The sequence below is a fragment of the Anastrepha obliqua genome, chromosome 4 (assembly GCF_027943255.1).
Source record: "Anastrepha obliqua isolate idAnaObli1 chromosome 4, idAnaObli1_1.0, whole genome shotgun sequence".
NCBI classification, from domain to species: domain Eukaryota; kingdom Metazoa; phylum Arthropoda; class Insecta; order Diptera; family Tephritidae; genus Anastrepha; species Anastrepha obliqua.
Window position 1 is genome coordinate 75,809,109 of NC_072895.1, and position 25,241 is coordinate 75,834,349.

General features: G+C 36.7%; 1 protein-coding gene across 3 annotated transcripts in view; it reads left to right on the forward strand.

Moving 5' to 3' along the window:
• The first annotated feature begins 201 nt into the window (after nucleotides 1-201).
• Nucleotides 202-25,241, forward strand: part of LOC129246490 (beta-glucuronidase) — a 68,532-nt gene continuing 43,492 nt past the window's right edge. The window contains exons 1-3 of one of the 3 annotated variants that reach the window (XM_054885351.1): nucleotides 202-469; nucleotides 543-829; nucleotides 5,286-5,395. The gene's annotated coding sequence lies outside the window, so the exon portion shown is untranslated. Of the gene's footprint in view, nucleotides 470-542; nucleotides 830-5,285; nucleotides 5,396-12,549; nucleotides 12,567-23,387; nucleotides 23,679-25,241 lie in introns of those variants that run through there. The other 2 variants (XM_054885348.1, XM_054885349.1) reach the window with 2 other exon arrangements.

The window sequence follows — 25,241 nt, forward strand, 5'->3', positions numbered from 1 at the left end:
ACGTTCTCATGGGCGCGCTCTCTCTCAAAATGAAAGAGTTTCCCATATTATCATCTATGGCATTCACCCAGCTGAATTTTTCGCCGTAGATATGGTTCACGTCAAAATGATATGCTTTGTTTGGATTGGTATGTACATTCATACTTATGTTTACATTTGTGTTTACTGAGCTATTGATGCAAATGGAACATTTATTCACGTTTGCCAATTTATTGACTCGCGGTTGTCCTTTAATTTAATTAATTTAAAATTTTTAAGACAATTTATTGCGGCTGTATCATTGCTAGACCGTGGTGAATCATACAAAGCACTGGTTCGACTCGCTGCTTATCGAAAAGACGTACAAAGGTCTACAAGAATTGACAATAATTTTATCTGGTTGCGGTTTATATACGGCTGCATTGAAGCCGTATCTATGGGATATATTCTACCAGCAGCAAGTGGGCAAATTGTACGCGGAAATAAAAAGGTAGAATTATAAAATATATAATTAGTACAATTTTGCGATTAATGAATTTCATAATTAATTCTGTGTATTATAGGCTGCGTTCTTGGGCAATCAGCACCAGCTAATGGTTCAACATGTTCGCATTGGCACGTACTGCCTCAAACGCCCCTAAGCGGCCGTGCGTTGTAAGTAGGATTTGCCGAAGCGATTATGCGGTTTTGGAACCAATCATTTGCCGTGGAATCATGTGCATAATTTGATTGCTGCCAAACTGAAGCACAGAAAAACTGTGATGTGACTACGACCATCCCATGTTGAAGCTATCTGGGATTTCGCCAACTGAAAGGATATCGCTAATCGCCTCGCTGCCGCTGCTAAGAGGTAAATATGTTAATGCGTAGAAGTGAAAATGTGCCTTTTCGTTGTTTGTGTCATCTAAGCTTTACGTGACCTAGAGATATTTCGGTTATATATCCTTGTACATTTGTCACGCCGTAAAGTGGAAAAGCCATTTAAGCAAGGATGTATGAATAATAATAACATATGTATGTATATACAGTATGCAAAGTTCGTATTAGTACACCCTCTTACAAATAAAAATACCACGTATATTTTCAAATTTACTTTGAAGCAATTGATTTCAATCGTAGCGCGGTATTGTATAATTCATAAAAAAATAGAATAATAACAAAAACTCCGAAACATTTGCATAGAATTGAAAAAAATAGCTTTAGTAGCAGTGTAGCTATTTCTACTGCAGGCAAAATTCGTTTTAGTACACTTAGTATGCGTTGAATTTGTAAACAATTTCTTGGTATTTACCGTTATTTTCGAAAGGATTGGGTTAAACATTCAATGTTTAACTTTGGGCAGTTGCGTTTTAGTAGCCATTTGTTGAATTTCGTTTCGTTAGTTTGCAATGTCGCCTAAAGTAAGTGAATTATCAAACGAAACTAGGAGATTAATAATAAATATGAACAAAAACGGAAAGTCGAAATTTCGAAGCGCGAAATTGCGAGAACATTGCAGAAAAGTGTGTCTACAATACAAAACGTAGTCAAAATTTATAGAGACAGTGGAAGGATTGACAAAAAGCTTCGAAATGTGAACAGGACAAAGCTTGGACAGAGGCACAAGACTTATTTGAAACGCCTTATCAGAAAAGATCCCACCGTCAGTGGAGTTTCACTAGCTGCAGAACTAGAAAAATACTTTTCTATCAAAGTTACACCTCAAACAGTGCGCAATTATGTAAAAAAATTGGGATTTAGAAGCAGAACTGCGGTTAGAAAACCGTATGTAAGCTCAGTCAATAGAAGAAAGCGTGTTATATTCGCCAGACAATATTTAAACAAAAATATGCGGTTTTGGAAAAGGGTAATTTTTTCGGACGAGTGTAAATTTAATATAAAAATGTCCGATGGACGCATAAAAATTTGGAGAGAGTGTAATACTAGCCTTCAAAAACGAAATCTGCAGCCTTCTTTCAAGCACGGTGGTGGTTCTCTGATGGTATGGGGATGTTTCGGGGCAAACGGAGTAGGAAAGTTGCATTTTATTGATAAAATTATGACTGCGAGGCAATATATTGATATTTTGAAAAAGAATCTACGCAAAAGTGCCAAAAAATTGGGTTGCAAAAAAAATTTATATTTCAACAAGATAATCACCCTAAGCACACGGCGTTGGATACAAGGTTATGGATCCTTTATAACTGTCCAAATTATCTCAAAACACCACCACAAAGCCCGGATATTAATCCCATAGAAAATTTATGGTCGATTTTCAAAAAGCAACTGAAACATCATCAAATAAGGAACCGAGAACATTTAAAAAAAGTCCTCAAATCAGAGTGAAAGAAGATTTCTCCAAATCTCACAAAAAAATTGGTGGAATCTATGCCGAAGAGATTGTCTGCTGTTCTAAGGTAATGAGGGTATCCTACAAAATATTAATTTTCTGAACTATCTTTTATTTACTCTTTAAATCATGAAAAATACCTGTGTCCTAATACGAATTTTGCTTCTGTGAAAAGTGTTAATTTTTTTCTTTCTTATTTTTTTTTTGTTTTTGCAATTCAATACACTTTGTGAGCGGTTTTGTTTTTGGCCTTATTTTAGTTAATTATCTATAAAATAAAACGGTTTCAAGCATTTGTTTTAAAATTAATTTGAAAATATACGTGGTTTTTTTATTTATAAGGGGGTGTACTAATACGAATTTTGCATACTGTACATGGATACAAAACCAATTAATTACAAATTATGACAGTAAACTCCTGGAATATTACTCGCGCCTGAATCACACTCCATCAAATTGGAATTTATAACGAAAATCATGACATATCTGAAATGTGGTGGAATAAATGTAATATAAATCTATACATATATATAAAAGAGAGTCATGTTAGTTACACTATTTATAACTCGAGAACGGCTGAACCGATTTGGCTGAAAATTGGTGGAGAGGTAGCTTAGAACCAGGAGACGGACATAGAATACTTTTTATCCCATTCGAACGCGTTTCCATATAAAATTTGGTATTACAAAAACGCAAATGACAGCTCAACGTAATTTTGTCTATGGTTAATTAGAAACTTTGATAATATAAATTTTGTCAGAAATATATAATCACAGTTTGCATTGCAGAAATCACTGAAGCACCTAACTTCATACTGAAGGATCTTCGGCGAAATAACAACACCTTTGGCGGCTTGATCATATTGTTGGCAGACGATTTCAGGCAGACGTTGCCAGTAATTCCCCGTGGAACGCCTGCAGATGAATTGAATGCTTGCCTGAAGGCATCAATTTTGTGGAATAACGTAAAAACATTATCGCTAACCACTAATATGAGAGTTCAACTTCAAAATTTGCAAAGTGCTCCACAATTTTCCAAACAATTGCTAGCAGTTGGAAATGGAAAATTCCCAGATGATGTAGGAAATTATCCAACGGAGTTTTTGAACTCTCTGGAATTACCAGGATTTGCACCATATAACATGCAACTCAAAGTTGGTTCAGTTATTATGATATTGCGTAATTTAAATCCACCGCGACTTTGCAACGGAACTCGACTTGCGGTGAAAAGACGTATGCCGAATTTGATTGAGGCAACCATTATTAACGTATTTACGCAGGTGAAAATGTATGTATTTCTCGAATACCAATGATTAACAAGTCGCAAAGCCAATCGCTTAGTGTTTGCGGGATAAATTTAGAAAATCAGTCTTTTCACATGGGCAGCTATATGTGTTCACAAGTTGCGAAACCATCCGCTTTGTTTGTGTTAACGTCATATCAAAGAACCAAAAATGTGGTTTACCAAAAGCACTTCAATGAAACGGATAAATGAAATACAATTTTTCTTTTTCAAATATAAAACAAAAAAAAATAATAATTTTTTTTCATCTTTTAATCCCTAAACGAAATGTTACAAAAAACGAAGACATCTGGTGGCGAAACGGAGTTCGCGGGTTTGCTAGTGTACATATATATTATAAATTTTTGTACTTGAATAAAAAAAAATTAAATTAAAAATACTTCATATATAAATTAGCTTGAGTATATAGAAATGCGGGGAAAAATTAGAATTCAACATAAACATGTCCTATAACTATTTTAAAATACTACTAGCAAAAATAATCGTGCATTTCCCAAGGAGCTTTCGGATGTTTGTCATCGTTGTTATCTTTCGTTTGATTGAAAACCAACACATAACTCAGAACTTTCCCCCACAAAAGAAGAAAACAAATGAAGCAACTGTCAAAAATTGCTTTAATATTGGAAATACGAATAAGAAGAGCAAAGCGTGTCGCCGGTACAGGAGACAAATTCCCTTCTCTCTTCCGCGGCCGTCCTTCTCCCCGGGAACAAAATATTTCCCTTCCAAATGTTTCCGTTTGTAAATGGGCACGCACCCACTTCCACCTACTCCAGCTGCTGCTACGTCCACTTTTCACGAGGTTCACCAGCTTCACATGTCCACCATTTTCCATACGCAACCACTTCTGGCTCCTGCTCCCACTTTTCACCAGGTTCACATGTCCGCCATTTTCCGCATGCACCCACTTCTGCTGCTGCTATACCCACTTTTCACCAGGCTCACCAGTTTCACATGTCCACCGTTTTCCACATCCGCCCACTCCTGCTGCTGCTATGTCCACTTTTCACCCGGGTCACCAGGTTCACCGGCTTCACATGTCCGGAATTATCCACATGCACCCACTTCTCCTGCTATGTCCAATTTTCACCCGGTTCACTAGCCTCACATGTTCACCAATTTTAAATATTATTTTTATTTAATTCTTGTGTATTTATTTTAAAAAGTATTAAGTACTAATTTTATATATGTACATACTTTTGAGTTTATAAGTCGACCTTAAGACGTTTGTACTCTGCTGACCCTCACACACCGCCCTATCATCGTGGTGACGGTTCTGTTCAAGAGAATTAAAGAAAAGGGTCAGCTCGGATGACCTAAGTATCTTCGCTTCCTCGAAATTTGGCCACCCTTTTGGAGCCCACTAAAAACCCCGACTGGGATGTCTGCCAGAGGGCTTCAAACTAAGAGGGGAACTTAAGGTTCAAACCTGATTGAAAATAATCTAAAGGGTTAGTGGGAGCCTAAAGGTGACAAATATTTATAAAGTGGGTGCTTCAATGACAAAACATAGAGTTAATTAATTATTTATTATTATTATTATTAACATAGGGTTAATAACCGATATAATGAAGAATAATGAAATAAAACGTATATAAGTATTTTCAGTAATTGTTTTATTGTAAATCAAGTGAATCATAATTATTAACCAAAATCTGTTTTCTTTTTATTGTAGTGCTTTATGATATACAATGTTTTGTGTTTGATTACCTGGAGAATATACAAACAAATCTGATGGTTTTCCAACACTGGAACAGGCAACATACAATTGGCCATGTGAGAAACGTGAGTTTTCTACATTAATTAATAATGTTTGTCTTTTGTGATTCTTAAGGGGTTACATGGGTTTCGTTGGTTCAAAAAATCGATTTATTTTTTTTTTTGCTTATTAATTTTTACAACATCTCAGGAATATTATCCAAAATTTTCAAGTCGATCCGAATAATAAATTCGGAGATACAGCCTTTGGAATGTGTGCGCTCCAAGCCACTTCTATTGTTATTCAAAAGTTTAAACGCGTCTTTCTCGGAACTGTGTTTTCAAAGTCGGTTGTCAAATGTTCCCGAATACTACTCAACCGATCTTGATGAAATTTTACACAGGTGTTCGAAATACAATTTACTCGTGCTTGAACGAAGGATTTTGTTTTTTTTTTCAATTACAACTATTTAAAAAAAAAAAAAATGTCAAGCAAATTTCACCGAAATTTTCATTTTTTTGCAGAAATGTCTGCCGAAATTCCAATTTTTACTTTTTTTTCTTTCCTTCGTTCAAGCACGAGTTTATGGTCTTAACTAAAACACTTATTTTTGTTTTTTCATTTTTGATGAGCCTGTCAGGAGTTATGCTGACAACGCGGACGCACCTTTTTTTCGAGGGGTCACCGGAAATGACGTCACAATGGAGGAGTTTTAATTTTTTTTTTTGAAAATTTCAGAAATTATTCCTTAAATATGTATCTATAAGACAGAAAAAAGTTTGAATTAAATAAATAATTTTTTACATGAAAAAAAAATATTGAAAATAGGCATTTTTTTACCCGACGAAACCCATGTAACCCCTTAACATATGTTTATCTTTTGTTCTTCTTCAAATACATGTGTTTTATCTTTTGGTATTCTTAAAATATGTTTGGATTTGTTCAGCCCTACATGATTATTCGTAGAATTTACTTAACTATTTTTGTTTATTATTTGTGAATGAAATATGCCTTAATTCGTTCTGAAACTAAAACAGAAGAAAGAATATTGCGAGACCAATCAAATCAATAGCTCTTACATTTTCTGACTTTTCAATTTGGTCAGGTTCACGATATTATCACTTTTGTGTAAACGCATTAGATCCTCCAATGCGAACACGCACACACACGAACGCGCAATATTTGCATGGAAAAAAAGAAAATGGCTGTTTTAGGGTTTTCCCGGAAATTATTCGACTTTTCCTCGCCGTACAAACCATCCTTGGACTTTCAGAACCATTTTGAAAAAAGAATTGTTAAGATTGGTTCATGCGTTGTTGAGTTATGCGCTTACCAACACATTTTGCGATTCATTTTTACATTATAGATTTTATTACTCTACCATTGATTTCATACTGAAAATTAGTTAGATATGAATATACATGTTGGACATCATCAAACTTTAGTGATAATGGGAAACCTTTATGCCTCACTGTGCATATAATAATTCGTTATAAATTATCGTAAGAGAGAAAACATTTCTAAACTTTTGTGAGCACCGCTGAATACTCGTATTTTCTTAATCTGTATTGAGAAAACCAAAATAAAGGAAATAACTAAACCTTGACTGAGTAGCCCTTATACTAAATATTCCTATGTGCATAATTTCGGAACGCGTACAAGTTTTATGTTTATATCTCTATATATACGTATGTGTGTGTGCATGTCATGTACTTGTTTATTTCTTTTTGTTCTTAATGCCTGATTACCCATTCTAAACAAACAAAGACGTTGATGGCGTCGCCTTCTCATCACAGTCGGTATTTGCATTTCATTTTTGCTACTTATAAATGAAGAAATCTAAGGCTGAGGGCTTGGTTCCACCCAATGCATGCATCGATTGGTTACTAGAGAAAATGGAATTAATAGTAATTATTACCTAAGGGAAATAAGTACATACATATGTACATTCGTATATACATAAATGCATGAACATAATTTTAAATAAAACTTGGTTTAATAGGGTGAGAACAATAGCCAGAGATCCGTTTAGGTCTGGGCTTATCTCTTGCCACTCATAATCCGGTATCTTTCTGGATGAAAGAAACTCCTTAGTAGTGCACGGAAATTGAATTGGTGTGCTGCCCTGCCCGGTTGAATGATCCAGGAATCTTAGTATGGGCTCGTGGCAAATTCGAAGTAGTACATCATCCAGCAGATTCACCTACATTGTCTTGGTTGTTATGAGGGAAATTGGAGACTTTTCAGCATATCAAAATGCTGAACAAAACACCGCCATCGTGATTTCCTTTGTTTCGATTTTGTCGGTGTTGCCGATATCGCGCCAGTACTTATGACAACCAGCAGGACTGCTAAATAAAATTTTTTTCTTCAAAACATAACCTCAACCGAAAACTAAAGTTTTTCAGCAAATGCTAAGCATTCGCGTATACGTTCGATCAAAGTTTGATGGAATCTTCTTCATATGCCGAAATCTAAATGAGTCTAAATCTCCAAAGAAAATATGCTTTGTTTCCAACAGATCGAAGTCGATTTTTGCTCTTGCTCCGTTCCTTCTTATTAGACTGGCTCCTTCAGTCTGCTTGATTGCACTAAAATTTTTGAGGCTTCAGTCCCTTTCAGACCCTGATGATTCAAAAGTTCGTTTGTAACGTCAGAAAGTGTGAGCCTATTCAGTCGGTTGTGCGTGTTTTCTTTTTACTTGCGATATAGCTTATTTCGTACCCTTATTTCATAATATTTTGTCATTTTCTTGTTCTTTAGCTGAGCGGAACGTCAATTCCGTCGCCAGCTATTGGGATATCGGGATCTTCACATTCTCTGTGAGATGCGCAGTTGGCACTTTTAATGGGATATCAGTCTCCAGTTCCCAGTCGTTGTTCTTACAGGAAATCGCCCCGGTCTTGAAACCTTCTGTAAGCCGCCGAACTTTCTCTTAAACTTTTCGAGCGTTTTTCCTGTTGGCCAGCATCTCAAGCTCCTCGCACTCACGTTTCTTCATTCCTATACGCCTCTTTTCCTTTTGAGCTCCCGGTAGCGATCTCACATTACTCACGTTGTGCCCAATCGCAGCGTGGTTCTATAGCTAGCATCCTTTCTTTGCGGCAGCACGACATTTCTCGTCGTACCAATCCTTTTTTCGGGGTCACCGAAATCCGATTTCTTCTTCGGCGGCGGCACGTAAAGAACGAGAGACGCTGCTCTATTGCTCCTCCATGGCGGATTGTTGGGCAACACTCTCTGAGAGCAGAAATAAGAATCGATTGGCGAATCTTCGGTAGTACTTGCACCAGTTTCATTTAAGGCCTTCGCCACATTTGAAATGGTGCTTTTGGGTGTTTGCTTTTTTGATCCATTGTTAAAAAATTAAAAGTCTTTTTTTGGCCTTACGAGATTCGTTCAAAAAGTTGTAAGTCTTAAAAAAATGGTCTCCCAAGAACAGGTACATAGTATGTATGTCGCCAAGGATTCCGAGACTCGCAGGGGTCTAAAATCAAAAAGGGAAAAAGGTTCTTGTTCAGTATGAATGTCATTATCTTGTGAACTACGATCTTTAAACAAAATAAAAAAAATTATATTAATAAAAAATTAAAATAAAAATTAATAAATAAATTTTTTTTCGAATGATCGTAGTTCACGCGATAACGACTTCAATTCTACGTCAATTAAATTTTATTTCACCAATATCTGTCTCGCCAGCTAAAAACACGAGGTTTCATATGTACCGTATAACTATCACTAACAAAATAAAATGCGTGTTATTCATGCTTTGTTTTGCCTGAAAATTAATTTTGAAGTTTTGCTGTAGAGGTTGCGTCACTAAAACGGCTATAGCTCCATAACTATACGGAATTTCGAAAAATCGTTTGGGGATGATATTTTTGCATGTTTAATCTACATAAATAAGCAGAAAAAAGATCAAAATTTTAAAGTTCTGTTATTTTTACTTTTGTTCGTATGCATTGTCTACTCATAAATTATACTCAGTTTCGTGGCAATTTTCGCTTAGAGTGGGGAGCTAAGGAGCACCGCACTGCAGTGATTGCATTACTTAAGTGTTGTAAAAGTGCAAGTGAGATTTATGAATTGCTGAAAAAACGTATAATAATTTTTCAAGATTGTTTGTTTACCGCACGATCAGTCGTTTTTCCCAAACGTCTGAAGTGACCGACGGCAAAAGAAGTGATCGTCCTCGCGAGGTTCGAACCAGTGCGGCCATAAAATACGTTCGAGAAAGAATTCGTAGAAATCCCCTTAGAAAGCAGAAAATCATCTCCAGGGAAATGAATGTATCGACCAGATCCATGTCAAGACTAATTAGAGATGATCTCCATATGAAAGCCTTCCGTCGCTCAACTGGTCATGTTTTGGCGATGCGCTTGAAGAAAATTAGATTCGATAGACGTAAGCCGCTTCTTCGGTGCCACTCGGCCATGAAAATATTATTTTCACGGATGAGAAAATTTTCACTGTTGAAGAAGTTTTTAATACGCAAAACGACATAAACTATGCTAAAATATCTAAAGATTCAATAGATGTTGTTCCAAGGGTTCAGCATGGTCACCATTCAGCCTACGTTTGGTGGGGAGTGTCTGGCAAAGGCCTTACATCTCTTCATTTCTGTGATAAAGGGGTTAAGACCGAGGCAAAAGTGCACCAAGAGGATATATTAGAAGGCGTTCTGAAGTAGTTGAGCAGTACTCTCTTCAATGGAGAGCGTTGGATCTTTCAGCAAGATTTCGCTCCAGCCCATAGGCAAAAATCACCCAGTACCGGCTAAAAAACAATATTCCTTAGTTAATAGACGCAGAAGATTGGACGTCGGGAAGTCCAGATCGGAATCCATTGGAGTACAGTTTGTGGTCAGAATGGAAGGTCATGGCTTGTCGAAGACCTCACAGAAAATTTGGAGAGTCTCAAACAATCAAACATGGAAACCGCGCGTGCTGTATTAGCTGAATGGCCTAATCGTTTGAAGGCTTGTGTAAAAGCAAATGGTGGTCATTTCGAATGAATATTTAAATTTTTTTTTTATATTTACATGATTAAATAAAGCTTACTTCATTAAAAAATGTTTATGATTTCATATCTATAACGGACTTATCTTGTAACAGAACTTGGCAGGACTATGTAATATACAACTACGAGTATGTGTCTCTCATGCCTGTAACGCAATTGAAGGTGATCATGACCGGGAGTTGGGTTTTGCGCCTCTCTTCTGATATTACAATTTCTGTAATACAAGGATACAACCATTAAATTACAAAAAGTTGTAACTTCCCCCTTGTATTTCTACATTGGGTATAAAAATAGTGACTGAAAGCTCAACAACTCAATAAAAGCAAATAGATGGTAATAACGGATCGTGAAATGGGAGTGAAAAGTATAAGGAAAGAAAGCAAAACTCAACTAATGAAGGCGACTCCGTGCACCAAGGAATATGATGAGGTGGCATGAGAGAAAGCGACTGGCATGCAAAACGTACACATATATTTTCGAGTGAAAACATACAAAAATCGTCCTTCGCAAAGGCAGCGTAGTGGATATTGCGCATTTTGACTGTCTATATAAATACAGGGTGTGCCATGTAAAATTTGCTTTTTGAATCGGCTATAAAAAAAAAACTAATCAATATTTTTTCAAACTTTTATTTTTATTTTGAAGGTTGTCATTTATGAATGGAAAATAATGCGTTCAAATGACTGTCACGACTGGCTTTACAGTAGGCCATTCGATCAACACAATTTTTAAGCACATTTTCGATTGTTTGGGCTACAATTTCATGAATGGCAACTTCAATTTCGTGTTTTAAAGCATCAATCGTCTCTGGATGGTTCGCATAGCATTTGTCCTTAACGGCTCTCCACAAAAAATAGACCAACGGGCTTAAATCACAGCTCCAAGGCGGCCAATTGATATCGGAATTCCGGCTGATTATTCGGTTTTCAAAAACGGTAGCAACTTTGGCAGTGTGACAAGTTGCACCGTCCTGTTGAAACCAAATGTCGTCCATGTCATCCTTTTCAATTTTTGGAAACAACTCGTTGAGCATGTCACGGTAACGCTCGCCATTTACTGTAACCGCTGCCCCACGCTCATTTTCGAAAAAAAATGGCCCGATGATGCCGCCAGACCAAAAACCGCACCAAACAGTGACTCGTTGTGGATGCATTTGCTTCTCTACAGTAACGTGTGGATTTTCTGAGCCCCAAATCCGACAATTTTGCTTATTGACGTAGCCAGCGATGTGAAAATCAGAAAAGAAGAAGAAGACTCACCACTTTGGAAATAGGTTTTCAATATTTCCCAATTTTGTTCAAGCGTATAGCGTCCCATTTCGCAAATGTCAAACCTTTAAGTAAATTATGAACACATTTGACATGTCATTTGTGTTACCATTCTCAAAAAAATAGGTGGTTCAAAGAGCAAACGCTATATGGCCCACCCTGTACATACATATGTTCACGAGTACGAGTAAACATAAAAGTATAAAATGCGAGTATTTCATACAATGACGCGCCACTCAGTGTCGCAATCTAGGGGTCATTGAAGAGGACATTGGGAAGGATGACGTTTTGCTAGCCACCTTTGCCAACTGCATTGAGACCGACTGCGCTCAGTTGCGGCCAGGCTGTGTACGGGTTTAGACACGGTATCGGAGTGGTTAGTTACATTTTTACCAGTCCTTGCTCGCTCATCGTCATTAAATTTAGGACATTCAGTGGTGTTGCTACTATCATACATATACTCGTATATAGTTTGTGCTCTCTTTTCGGTTGTCCTGACCTCATTACATTACTGACAACCGAAATTAGTAAGTAGGGAATAAAAAAAAGAACAAAGCGGTTGTTGTAAATTGTAGTGTCTGGTGTTGCCACACCCGTTGGCGCCTAAATATAGGCTAAATTCATTTACACATATTTCCTTCATTTACACATTATATATTTTTATTAATATTATATACACGTACTGCTGCTAGCCTTAGTTAGTCACGGCTTTTTTTGGAAAATTAAAGTGCTATGAACATTGGAATTTCGTGTAAAAGGAGCAACCTATGTTTGTTATTTGATTTCCAAATAGTAATATATATAAAAGGCATAATTTGCAACTCATTAAATATTTCTTCAACATGAGTTAATAACAGCATTTTGGAAATATGCAGTGGATAAGAATTAAATAAAAACAACATCAAAGTGAAAGTAACAGGCGTATAAATGTATTTAAAATTTCGATGGAAAGTTATCCTTCTATTGACATGTAAGTTTACTTAAGTGGTTTGCTATATATGTAAGTGCATAAGGATGTATGTGTACATATGTATATATATATGTGAGTATAAGAAATCCCTTAAAATCGTATTTTTCGCTAGAATAAGACCAACCGTTAAGCAACAATGGCGTATTGTATGTTTGTACATACCTTCTACTCAAATATGAACGAGACGTTATCAATAAAACGGTCCGCGGATGACATATGGCAAAAATAAATTTTTTGTTTTTTGGTAGGACTGTTATAAGCTTACATGGCAAATTTCAGCGTGATATGTCACATAGTTTGTTTTCTGTGCTACCGTAAACAAGTCAAGCTCGAGTGTGTTCTTCGAATTCTCTTTTATGACTTCAATTGTCTCAAAATGTTTTCCAAGGAGCGGCAACTTGAGCTTGGGAATCAGGAAAAAGTCACATCGAGCCAAATCAGGCGAATACGGTGCTTGCGGAACGATATTAACATTATTTTTGTTCAAATAATCGCGAACAAGACGTGATATGTGAGCTGGTGCATTATCGTGATGCAAGAACCATGAATTGTTGTCCCACAATTCCTTCCTTTTAAGACGAATGTTCACGCGCAAACGCTTTAAAACGTCTAAATAATATTCAGCGTTAACCGATTTTGCGATTTGTGCGATTTTCAAGGATAATTTCCTTTACTTTTCCGATGTTTTCGTCGTTTACTGATGTTGCTGGACGACGTTCATGAGGCAAGTTTTCAAGCTATGTACGGCCCTCTTTGAACGATTTGTACCACTGGAAAACACGTGCACGCGATAGAGCAGAGTCCCCATAGGTTGTCTGCAACATTTTTAAGGCGTCTGAAGCCGAAATTTTGTTGGAATAACAAAATTTCAAACAAATTCTTTGTTCAACTTGAATTTCCATCGTTAAATTCGAAGAACACACTCGCGCTTGACTTGTTTACAGTAGCACAGAAAACAAACTATGTGACATATCACGCTGAAATTTGCCATGTAAGCTTATAACAGTCCTACCAAAAAACAAAAAATTTATTTTTGCCATATGTCATCCGCGGACCGTTTTATTGATAACGTCTCGTTCATATTTGAGCAGAAGATATGTATATTCTGTTGCCTCACTAAAAAAAGTTGTACTATTCCCACTGGGATTTATAATGTTTTAAGGTTTTCGAAAAAAAAACAATTTTCACTTTCATTCACTTAAAAATAATTGAAACTTAAACTTTACTTATTTCGTTTTAATGTAGAAATTGTAACGTTGCTTACAGATTACAAAGAAAGAATATTAAAGAATAATTAGAAGCTACTTGAACATTTTGAAATAGTATTTTCTGCAAGAAAAATCAAAAGCCAATAGAATTTAAAATTCTTATTAAATTGTTATCTAAGTATACTTCAACGAGTCCAGTCTAAAGTACTTAGGACCTTTACTAATGCACCTTGGTACATACCTAACGCAGATATTCATCGCGACCTTGACATCGATACTATTGATGAAACAATTCAAAGCGCTAGCAGAAGACACATAAATAGATTATTAACACTCACAAATCCTATGATGAGAAGACTACCAAATAAAGAAAAATCTACCCAAAGTCGGCTTAACCGTCAAACACCAACAGATCTTGCAAAATCCATGTAATCAATTGTCAACTAATCGTATATGTCATTGTTTGTTAACCACTTGTTTTTAAATAATATGTATATATTTCTTCTAAATGAGCTTGGGGGCATTGACCCTTCAACCACATGAGGCTTACTTCAGCAAACGATATGTGTACTTTCGCCGAGCAGAGTGGTACTCTAATGATTCGGAGGATTACCCATATATTGTTATAATCATGTATACGGGCAGGTCTCTTGGGGAATCCAGCTGTCGGTCTGAAATATTTTCCGCGACTGAACGTGCTCTACTGCTGCACCAAAAAATTCCCTATAGATGTACGGGAATGCTGCTGGAGTGACAGTCCTTGGTCGTATCCGGGTCGCTACGGTAACATAGCATCGACTGTCGTGGGAACGCACTCTGCTCTCGCAATGCGGTCCAAAGTATTTTTAAAGATTTTTCGTGGAGTAAATATCAGGCTTTTGAAAGATTTATCAGTTCACAGAAAATTGGTTTCAAATTTCCCACAATAAATAAAATGGATGGAACTGTAAATGCTATATAAAAAAGACTAACTCTCAAGAATGATAGAATGAATGAGTGCATAGATTACAGTGAAAAAATTATTAATTGCAATTGAAATAAAATGTAATTGTAGATGAGTTAAAACTCCATACATACATACATATATGTGTCTATGTTAATTCCTAATTATTGTTTGATGTTTTGCCGAGCTTCCCCACAATTCGTGGTGGTGTGCTTTTAAACAGCAAAGTTACTTGCTGAGAAGTGTTTCCTCTTTCACAGTGGCCAACCATCGCGAGGCCAATAGAATGGCGGTCGCGCACAACTTACTCGGACCTACACAGCTATCTGCATACTTACATGTCGTACTACTTATTTAATTTCTAAATCGGTAAATTAAAATCTTCAAACCTCTATACTTTCATCATATGTACAAATAAGCGGAATTCATGAAATTCCCAATCATCATCATCGGTTCCTGTTTCTCCTACTGGAGCATAGGCGCTCAGTAAAACACCTCCATCTGGATCTGTTTTTTTGTAAGAAGCTTGATTTCGTTCCACGTTTTACCTGACGTTTCAACTTGCTCTGGACCGTTCTCCTCCAAGATATTTTTGGGCGTCTGACGTCAAATTTCATTTGCGTCTTTGCGGAGCGTATGCCCAATACACCTCCACTTTCTCAGTTTTACCATGTTAGCTACCGGCTGAATTTTGCACCGTCGTTACTTATGATTTTCGGCCACCACATCTTCAACATCGTGCGTAAACATCTGTTCACACAGCTTTGAATTTTGTTTTCAACCCAATTGTTTGTGAGTCAGGTTTGCGATCCACACAAGAGTATAGTAAAAATCCGTAATTTTGACTTCAATCCGCTGAGGATGCTCGACGACCGAAATGAACGGAACTGTGCGTACGCACCCTTTGCTTTATGGCGATAACGTCTAGTTTCGCACTATCTTCAGCAGCGAATATACTACCCAAGTAAGTAAGAGGAACGGATGGTTGTTCGTGAACCGAATTTTCATGACTTTCGTATTCTCGTGATTTATTTTTAGGCCCGCGTTCAATGAGGTTGAATGAGGTTGGCTTCTTAATTGGTGCTACACGCGACTTGGTTTTCGTTATTGCCATCAGTTCGGCCTGAAAGATACTATAGTAGTCGGGAAGCCGAAAACTGAAGGAGATCCCCAGATGCCCGGAGTATACATCTCCACGAGTGGTAATCCTAACTAGTGATTATCCAAGACGAGAACGCACCTCCGCAGCGATGGAATATGGGACGTATCATTAGGTGCATTGATGGCAATGATAATCGCATTAGAGTTCGATGTTAAAACTTCAAGAGGAATCTTACGCCCACCAGTTCATAAAATAGCTATACTACCTGCTTGAAATACAGGTAAACGGGCCAGGGATATTTGATCATATTATATGCGACCTTTGAAGGGGCCATTTGAATCGCCCCTGAATTGCAGTTCCAGCAATCATTTAACCATACAAATATAAGTTCAATGTATTTACCGTAGGATATAAGTTGAGAATTTAAACAGACACAGTATATTTTTGGAGTTTACCGAATTATAGCGTTTTTGTCAGCATTGCCGCCGGACAAACAAACTAGTTTGACCGTACAGATACCAAAGGCAGCTTTGCCGTACGCCAGCATTGGTGGGAATGCTTTCCGACATATTACCATTGTGCAAAATCCTGCATTTAAAGTTGTTGTAATGCGCGCATACGAGACACATTAGTTTCGAAATTCACAATATATATATATATATATATATAATTGGCGCGTACACCCTATTTGGGTGTTTGGCCGAGCTTCTCCTCCTATTTGTGGTGTGCGTCTTCATGTTGTTCTACAAATGGAGGGACCTACAGTTTAAGCCGATTCCGAACGGCAGATATTTTTTATGAGGAGCTTTTTCATGGCAAAAATACACTCGGAGGTTTGCCATTGCCTGCCGAGGGGTGACCACTATTAGAAAAATGTTTTTCTTAATTTTGGTGTTTCACCGAGATTCGAACCAACGACATCACTGTGAATTCCGAATGGTAATCACGCACCAACCCATTCGGCTACGGCGGCCGCGAAATTCACAATAGACTCCCTTTTATTCTTCACCATGACTCCAGTGTTGCTCCCACCTTTCATTGGTTGTTGTTGTTGTAACAGCATAAACATTCCCCATACATGCACGGGGAATACTGCTGGAGTGACAGTCCTTGGCCGGATATAAATCCGGGTCGTTCCGGTAACGTAGAACCGACTGTCATGGGAACGACCTTTCATTGGTCAGTCCCAACACTTTTGCATTCTCTACTAACTTTGTTTATGAGTCTTGCGGTCGTACTCAAATATCCAGATGCCATCTATAGTGACTACTCGACTCATCCAATCTCTACCATCGCTCTGAATGCTGGATGAAAATCCTCGTTGACCGATTTCCGCTCAGTCAAACGGGCTACCGACTTCAACTAAAAGAATGCCACCTATTTCCAAACAAATGAGCGTTAAAACCGACGCATCGTTTCCATTTAGCTACTAAAAGTACGTTCACATATAGTATGCAGTCATTAGCAGCAAATCCACGAAATTAATCTACCCGTTCACATATGGCAGACTACCTCCAAAATTGCTGTCAATACTGTTTTGAAAGGTTTTTCTTCATAGAAATTACTTTGGTGGAATATTTTGGAGTTAATGGTTTGTTTTATTATTAACGATATGCAGAAAAGACAAGGAGAAGGAATAGCTAATTTAATTGCGCAATTGGCTGCTAGTAAATAACAGTTGGAGGAAATCCGTAGCCGACGTTTACTGAGGCTTCAAAAAATTATAGCAGCAATACGCATGTGAAATTCGTATTTACATTTTATAAGACGTAACTCCAGGCCACCGAGATATACCAGCGAACTGTAGGTCTAACCAACTTGCAATAGAAGGTACCTGTATGCCAAACATAAACATAAATAATAATTTTATGGAGGTAGGTACCTCTCGCAACTTGTAAGCTCCTTGTTATGGATGCACTAATCAATTCTGTAAATAAAAAATAGATTAGTGCTAATTCCTGTGAAATTGCTAAATTTAAGTTTTTCCAAGAATATTATAAAATTGAGTAGACTTCAAATTAGGGCCTTAGTAGGGCATTGCCTCATAGGAAATCACGCAGCGAGATTAGGCGTTTACATGCATGATTTCTGTCGTAGCTGTAGGAATCAGGAGGAGTTAGAAACAATTCAAAACCCTTTTTGTACACCTACACCTACCGATACCGAACCTTACAAATATTACATCCCTTTTTAGAAAACTATTTTCGAAAAGCAGACACTGTGCCACGACTTCTTATTAAGCAACAGACGATTTTAAAGCATATTAAGAGTCTGCTAACAAATGCATGATGTTTGTATGTACATACATAGTATAAATGTGTTGCGTAATACTTTGCATAATCGCCGGAATCAACGCTTTAGTTTATACATACAGGCATACATATACACTTACAATATTTTCGATAAACAAATATTTAATACCATGCAGATGCCAGATAAAGATGTTTGAATATCTGTTCAACCAATATAAAAGTACATAAAAGAAATTTTAATTGACAAAATTATATATAAAAATAAAAATTATGTACGTATGTATGTGTATATTTACGTACGCATACATTGGTATGTATTTATTTGATGCAATGCTGTGTTCCTAATATTATCAAGTGTGCCCTTTATGATTTTATGACTTATGTACATATGTACATACGTACATACAGGGTGGCTGATGAATTTTGCTATATCAAGAAACTCAAATAACTTTTTTTTAGTGTATGGAATTCATTTCTTTTTTTTTTTTTTCAAGTTGAAGGTCATTAAATTTTATTAAATGTAAAGTTGTAAAAGTTGTTCATTGCTGCTTTGAGAGTTGCGACAGGAATAGCCGCAATTGTTGCCCGAATGGATTGTTTTAGTTCATCCAAATTTGTTGGCTTTGTTTTATAAACTTCTTGTTTACATAAACCCCATAAGAAAAAGTCAGGTGCAGTAAGGTCAGGCGACCTGGGGGGCCAACGAAATTCGGAGTTTCTTGAAATCAGTTTATTGGGAAATTTTCGTCGCAACTCTGTCATAACAGTCTGGGCTATGTGAGACGTTGCCCCATCTTGTTGAAACCACACAGAGTTGAAAGGAATTCTCTTTCGGCGTAGTTCTGGATAGAAAAATTCTTTCAGCATTTTCAAATAACGGTCTCCAGTAACCGTAACGGTGTGACCATTTTCTTCAAAAAAATAAGGCCCGACAATACAGCGTGAAGAAACCGCACACCACACTGTCACGCGAAGAGGATGCAATTCCGTCTCCTGGAGTATCTGTGGGTTAGAAGTACTCCATATTCGACAATTTTGTTTGTTCACATTGCCGTTTAAATCGAAATGGGCCTCATCAGACATGAAAAAACAGTTTAACATGTTTTGGTCTTCTTCCACCATTTGCAGGATCTTTTGGCAAAATTCCAAGCGAATCGGCAAGTCTGCTGCATTCAGTTTGTTAACCATTTGAATTTTGTAGGGAAATAAGTCTAAATCTTTGTGCATTATTGTTTGCAAAGACTGTCGGCTGACACCCAGTTGAGCAGATAAGCTTCTTGTTGAAACCCTTGGATTGCTTTGTATAGCTGCAGCTACAGCAGCGATCGTTTCCTCCGTCCGAACTGGTGGGTTTCGATGATAAGGCCTTCTTGCGACTGTTCCTTGCTCAGGAAAATTATTCACCAGTCTCATTATGGTCCATCTGCTCGGGGGATCGCCGCCAAACATCCGCCTGTACTCTCTCTGTACCAAAACTACGGACTCCAGTGCGTGATAGCGGCGGACTATCCAAATTCTTGTTTGCGTGTCCCAGTTATCCATTTTAATAAATTTTAAAGATCAATCTGCAAATTAAAACAAAAATGGAACAGATAACTTAAAAAGAAAAAAAGTTATTCAATTTTTTGTTTTGGTAGCGGCTTTCATCAGCCACCCTGTATTATCAAGTGTGCCCTTTATGATTTTATGACTTGTGTATGTACATTAGGCCGGGTCGATTTGTGGGGAGGTGAAAATCATATTCTAGGGATCAAAATAAGAAACTTTGCCGAAGGAACCATACCTCTAAAACGAAATCTGATGTCCCCCAATTTGTGTCGAATTTTTAGTGTCTTTTGTGGGGAGGCAAAAAAATCGTCCATTGCTCTGTGAAAATCATATTCTAGGGATCAGAATAAGAAACTTTGCCGAAGGAACCATACCTCTAAAACGAAATCTGATGTCCCCCAAATCGGGTCGAACTTTTTAGTTTCTTTTCTCATGTAAAGGCCAAAAATGGTGATATTTTGAAATGATTGTATGGGGAACCCCCCAGGGGAGTTCCAGGGGGTGTGCCACTGGCATGGGTGGATCGGCCGTCCAAAGTTAGTGGGGGTCGGTCATACATTTGGACTCGATTGGAGTACTCTAAATGGGTCAAAGTGGGATTTTTCGTTCGACCCAAATTGGGGGACATCAGAATTCGTTTTAGAGATATGGTTCCTTCGGCAAAGTTTCTTATTTTGATCCCTAGAATACGATTTTCACAGAGCAATGAGCGATTTTTAAATCGACCCGCCCTAATGTACATACGTACATATATAAATGAAATGCAACATATGACAACTTGTGAATGGGAGTACCCGAAATATATGTAATTAAATTATTATTATTCTTCACTTTGTTTTACTTATTCACATTCTTGTTTATTAATTAAATATTGATCAGTAGTCAAGAATGATATTGTAGAATGCAGTAAAGTTATTAATTCTTCTTTTGTTTGCTTTGTTTTTTATTATTATGGTGCATGATGTCAACGCTTGTCAAAATCCCAAAAAATAAGGTAACGGTTAGCGGAAGACGCCACCTTCTGTATTCTAGTCGCCTTGATCTGTGGCAGCAGGGCCCCTCAAGCAATCCACCCCTTTCGTTTTTGCTGGCTGAACTTGCTGCGCTATTTTGTTCTCCTCAGTACTAAAAGTCATGCCAAAAAACAATAAAAAGCGACAATTTTATGAAGCAATAACGCAGAAGTCAAGTGCAGAAGAAACGTGATTTTACCATGAAGTAGATATAGATGATCTGTAATACTCGTGTACGAGAAGAGTGCCAAAATAGTCAACTTTTTTAAACAAAAATGCAAAGTTAGACTACGTCAATATAAACAAGGAAGGCAATAGGAATGATAATAGGTGGAAAAAGGTTTAAAAACAAAAAATTGTTAGGAAATGTCTACGTAATTGTAGAATTCATAGAATTGAGTAGCGTTATCGCGGCATGCGCGACCTTCTCTCAACTGTAGCTGCAACTGACGCCGCACAATGGGGAAAACATGGCGAAAATAACGAAACTGGGAAGCTTTAAAGTACATGTTTCAAAATTTATGCCTGAAAGGTGAGCTTCCTTTATGCACATGTGTATATTTATATGTATATTATTAATTGAGTGTACTTGGGTATTCAATCTTTTAAGTTATTCTAAGAGTCTCGAACACTATCTGTATTTGTTGCATTATTCATATTTAATGAAAGCGTGCAGCTCTGATAAAATAAAAAATTTCTACATACATATAAATATTTAGTGTTTATTTTATTGGTCCTTTATATACACACATCAGCAACTTTCTGGTGGCAATCTCTATAATGAGAGATATGTACATATATTGACATTGTTGTAGTAACACTGATCGACAAAAATTATTTATTTCCCAAGGCAGTCGGTTCTACGCTATCGGAACGACCCCAATTTGTATCCATCCAACCACTGTCACTCCAGCAGCATTCCCCATACATATACATATGAATGTGTACTGAATGTTTATGCTGCTACAACAATAACAAAACCTAAATTTTAATTTGTCACATGCACTTTTTTAGTATTTTTACTTTACTTTGTTGAACAAATTTTGTACTCATATTTTTTTGTGACACGAACTTTATATTTTATAAAGAAAAAAATATGAGACTACTTGAACTACAACTTAAAAATATAATTTTTTAAGACAAAAACTTATAAATTTCTGTTGTATTTGACTTAACATTGGTCTCTTGTAAGCATTCAACACAAAGCTCTTAACATATGAAGACTCGAGTACAGGTCGGAAAACGCGAAACAACTTAAGCGTCTCATACACTCAGAACGTAAATTTAGCGTACTTTGTTAGAATAGATTTGGTTCTCTTGTTTCCGCTTTACGACCTGGTTGGTATGACTCAGAAAAAGCTATCGGTCGATCGAGCTAAATTTTTACAGCTTATTTTGCAAATATGTCATAATAACATTAACTGCAGTTATAATTATTAGTCAATATTTAATCCGTTTTTAAACAATTTACGTTTACATTACAAGTTTCAAAACTTTGAAGCGCGCCATTTTAAATTTCTTTTTCGAACTACTTTTTTTTTGTTTCAGACAGTTGCCACCTGAGCTTACATGTCAACCGTGTTGTAGAAAGAGTAGCTTCAGGCATGCCAGTGGGATTTATTATTTGAAAAAAATTTAAAATATTTAATGGGGGAGCCTGGTTTATAACGTCAAAAAAATCAATTTTTGTTTTTTCGTTTTAAGCGATTCCTAATATATTTCAGAATATTCACACAAAGTTACAGAGCCTAATTCTCAATATTTCCGTAGATACAAAGCCAAAGGTAGGCGAGCGTTAGGTAGTTACGCTGTAACCGGACAGTTATAGTACAAACTTTATCTTCTTTTCTCGACTTTACATTTTTATGATTTCTTTGAATTGGCGTACATGAATGAAAAAAAACTAATGAACATTTTTTAAAAAAAATCATAGCTTGTTCCCTTCAGTATTAAATTCTCTTCTATTTGAACTAACAAAATAGATAAAAAATTTATAGAAAGGCATTTATAGAAAGGCATTTTTTTCTTTAAAACCTCCAAAAAGTTGAAATTTTGGAATTTCTCAGTTTTCTTAGTTCGTCTAGAATAAAAAATCATGATAATTAGAAAGCCATTTGAATTTTTTGCTTTAGATAATAATTACGAGCTGTATCTTGTACGCCAGTTGGAAACTCCAGCGTTGCAGCGCTCTACTAATTTCTATGTTAAACATTTTTTTCCACTTATTTTAACCAGTACAAAAATATTTTATACTTTTATACTTATAAAAAAAAAAAATCGGAAAGAGATGCAAGTTTTAGACCTCATAAACCAGGCTCCCCCCTTAACTTTAATGTCATAATTCATATGCCACATATTTTTATTCTTAAAGAAATTCTCTCTCGACTTCACTATAACGATAGTTAAGAGCAAATTATTATTGTTGTCGTAACAGCAAAACACATTCCCAAAAAGTATTCAAAAATTTTGCAGAATTGACAGACGTTAGACTCAAATAATTCAAGACGTTTCCGTTGGTTGGTCTACGCAAAGTATTTAAAAGAAATAAAAGCATTCTGTGGAAAGCTGTGGCAGAAAATCATCAGTTCAATATCTCTCGATACCAAATGCACTAAGAGCAGCATACCAATGTGTATAATAACATATTTGAGAGTTTTTTCCATTTTCCACCCATTGTACAGCGCATCGACAAAGCGACGATGGAGACTTCATCACTGGATTGCATGCCTTCTTGTGGTCAGTTGGTTCGGGCTTGTGAGCGCGAGTAGTTGGTTTGGTCACGGTTAATTGGCTGGTGTTTGAGGCTTGTTCATTTTACTACTGCCGCAGGGCAACAGCATTGAAATTTGACGCATCGCAATGACTCAATAATTAGCATTTATATGTGAAATAAAGTACAAAAATACCTAAAATATATTTTACTACGATTGATCTTTCGCATGCAATTTGGAAACAACTCAACTAGGAGCATCTTGGTGTATGAAACAGTTTACATTAATTCACGCTTTTTTGCTTATTGATGACTTCGTCTGAATTTGTGCGAAAGGTTAGTAAAAATTCAGAATTACTCAAGTGTATACAATAAGTAGCAGATGAGAAATAATATTATTTTCAATTCAAAAATGAAAACTAAAGAGTAATGAACTGTACAGCAATTGCAATCTACAAGCAATTATGTCATCAAACACAAACGAGTGAAAATTTTGCAACGACCCTGCTCCGCTACCTTTACATTGTATGTTGTAAATTTCTCATGGTTTCACGTTTAGCGAACATTTTCTATTTTTTCATTAATCAATTGCCGCCTATTTCCACCTCTATTTGTAAGGCTCAGATTGAAAGTCTCGTGCTAGAAAGTCAACGAAAGCGAAAGTGTAAATAAAGAGGCGACAATTGTTTATTTGCTCAGAGGGTGGTGTGTAGTATAAAATTACAATGCAGCACGTTAAATTTCTTCATTAATAACTTACAGGTTACGTATGCGAGTATACTATCTATATACACATATATGTACATATCTACAAAAGTGTTTCTTTTCTAACCGCTTCGTAACTATCTTCAAAGTCTAGTTTTGTGGATACAAAACTGCACGCACTTTACAGTATTTTCAGTACCTGTGTATGACTCAAAAAGTTGAAAAAAATCCGTACATACATCACCACCCACCACGCCTATTAGAAAGAGCAAGGTCACACCGTTATAACCGTGAAAATCCCAACCTCCTAGGGTCCCTATAGAACCCCCAGGAGAAGTTTAAAAATTAGGTTTTTTCCGACCGTATTTGCAGTTTGTACTGAAATACCGTTATCCACGCTTTGCTTTGTCTTTGATGCCAGCGAAATTTATGTCACAAAAGTTAGTATACAGCAAACGATTGTTCAGTTAGCATAACATTTAATTTTACGCATTGATTAAAAAAGTTAAAACTATTTATTAAAATGAAATAATTAAAGTGAGTATAAAAATTTATGGAAGTACGTTTGGTATTAATTGCGACAACAATGGAAAACAATTTAGCACCCAAACTATTGGCCGGGTTTTGTCATGTGCGCAATGTTAGGAAAAAGCCCTTCGTGAGTAGTGTCACGGATTTCATTCGCAAAAGATCATGAAGATCTTCCAAACGTTTTGGAACCAAGTCATATTTTCTGATGAGTGTAAGTTCAGTATCTGTGGATCTGATGGCCGTGAAAGAGTTTGGAGAAAAGTTAACGTGGAATTGGATCCAAACAATATGGCCGGCACTGTGAAGCATGTAGGGGCTCTGTGATACTTTGGGCATGTATGGCTGCAAACAGGGTTGGAAATTTGGTATTTATCGAAAATATTATGGACCGACATGGTTATTTAAATATTTTGAAAAATATTTTAAAAGAAAGCGCTACGAAATTAGGCCTTGGGGGAACGTTTATCTACCAGCAGAATAATGACCCCAAGCACACATCCAACATTGTATGAGAGTAGCTGTTATACAATGTGCGAAAACAGTTGAAAACACCGCCACAGTCCCCGGACACCAACCCAATCGAACATTTATGGGAACATTTAAAGCGGCAAATACGTAAACATCCGTTTAGAAATAAGGAACAACTGAAAAACGTCCTTCAAG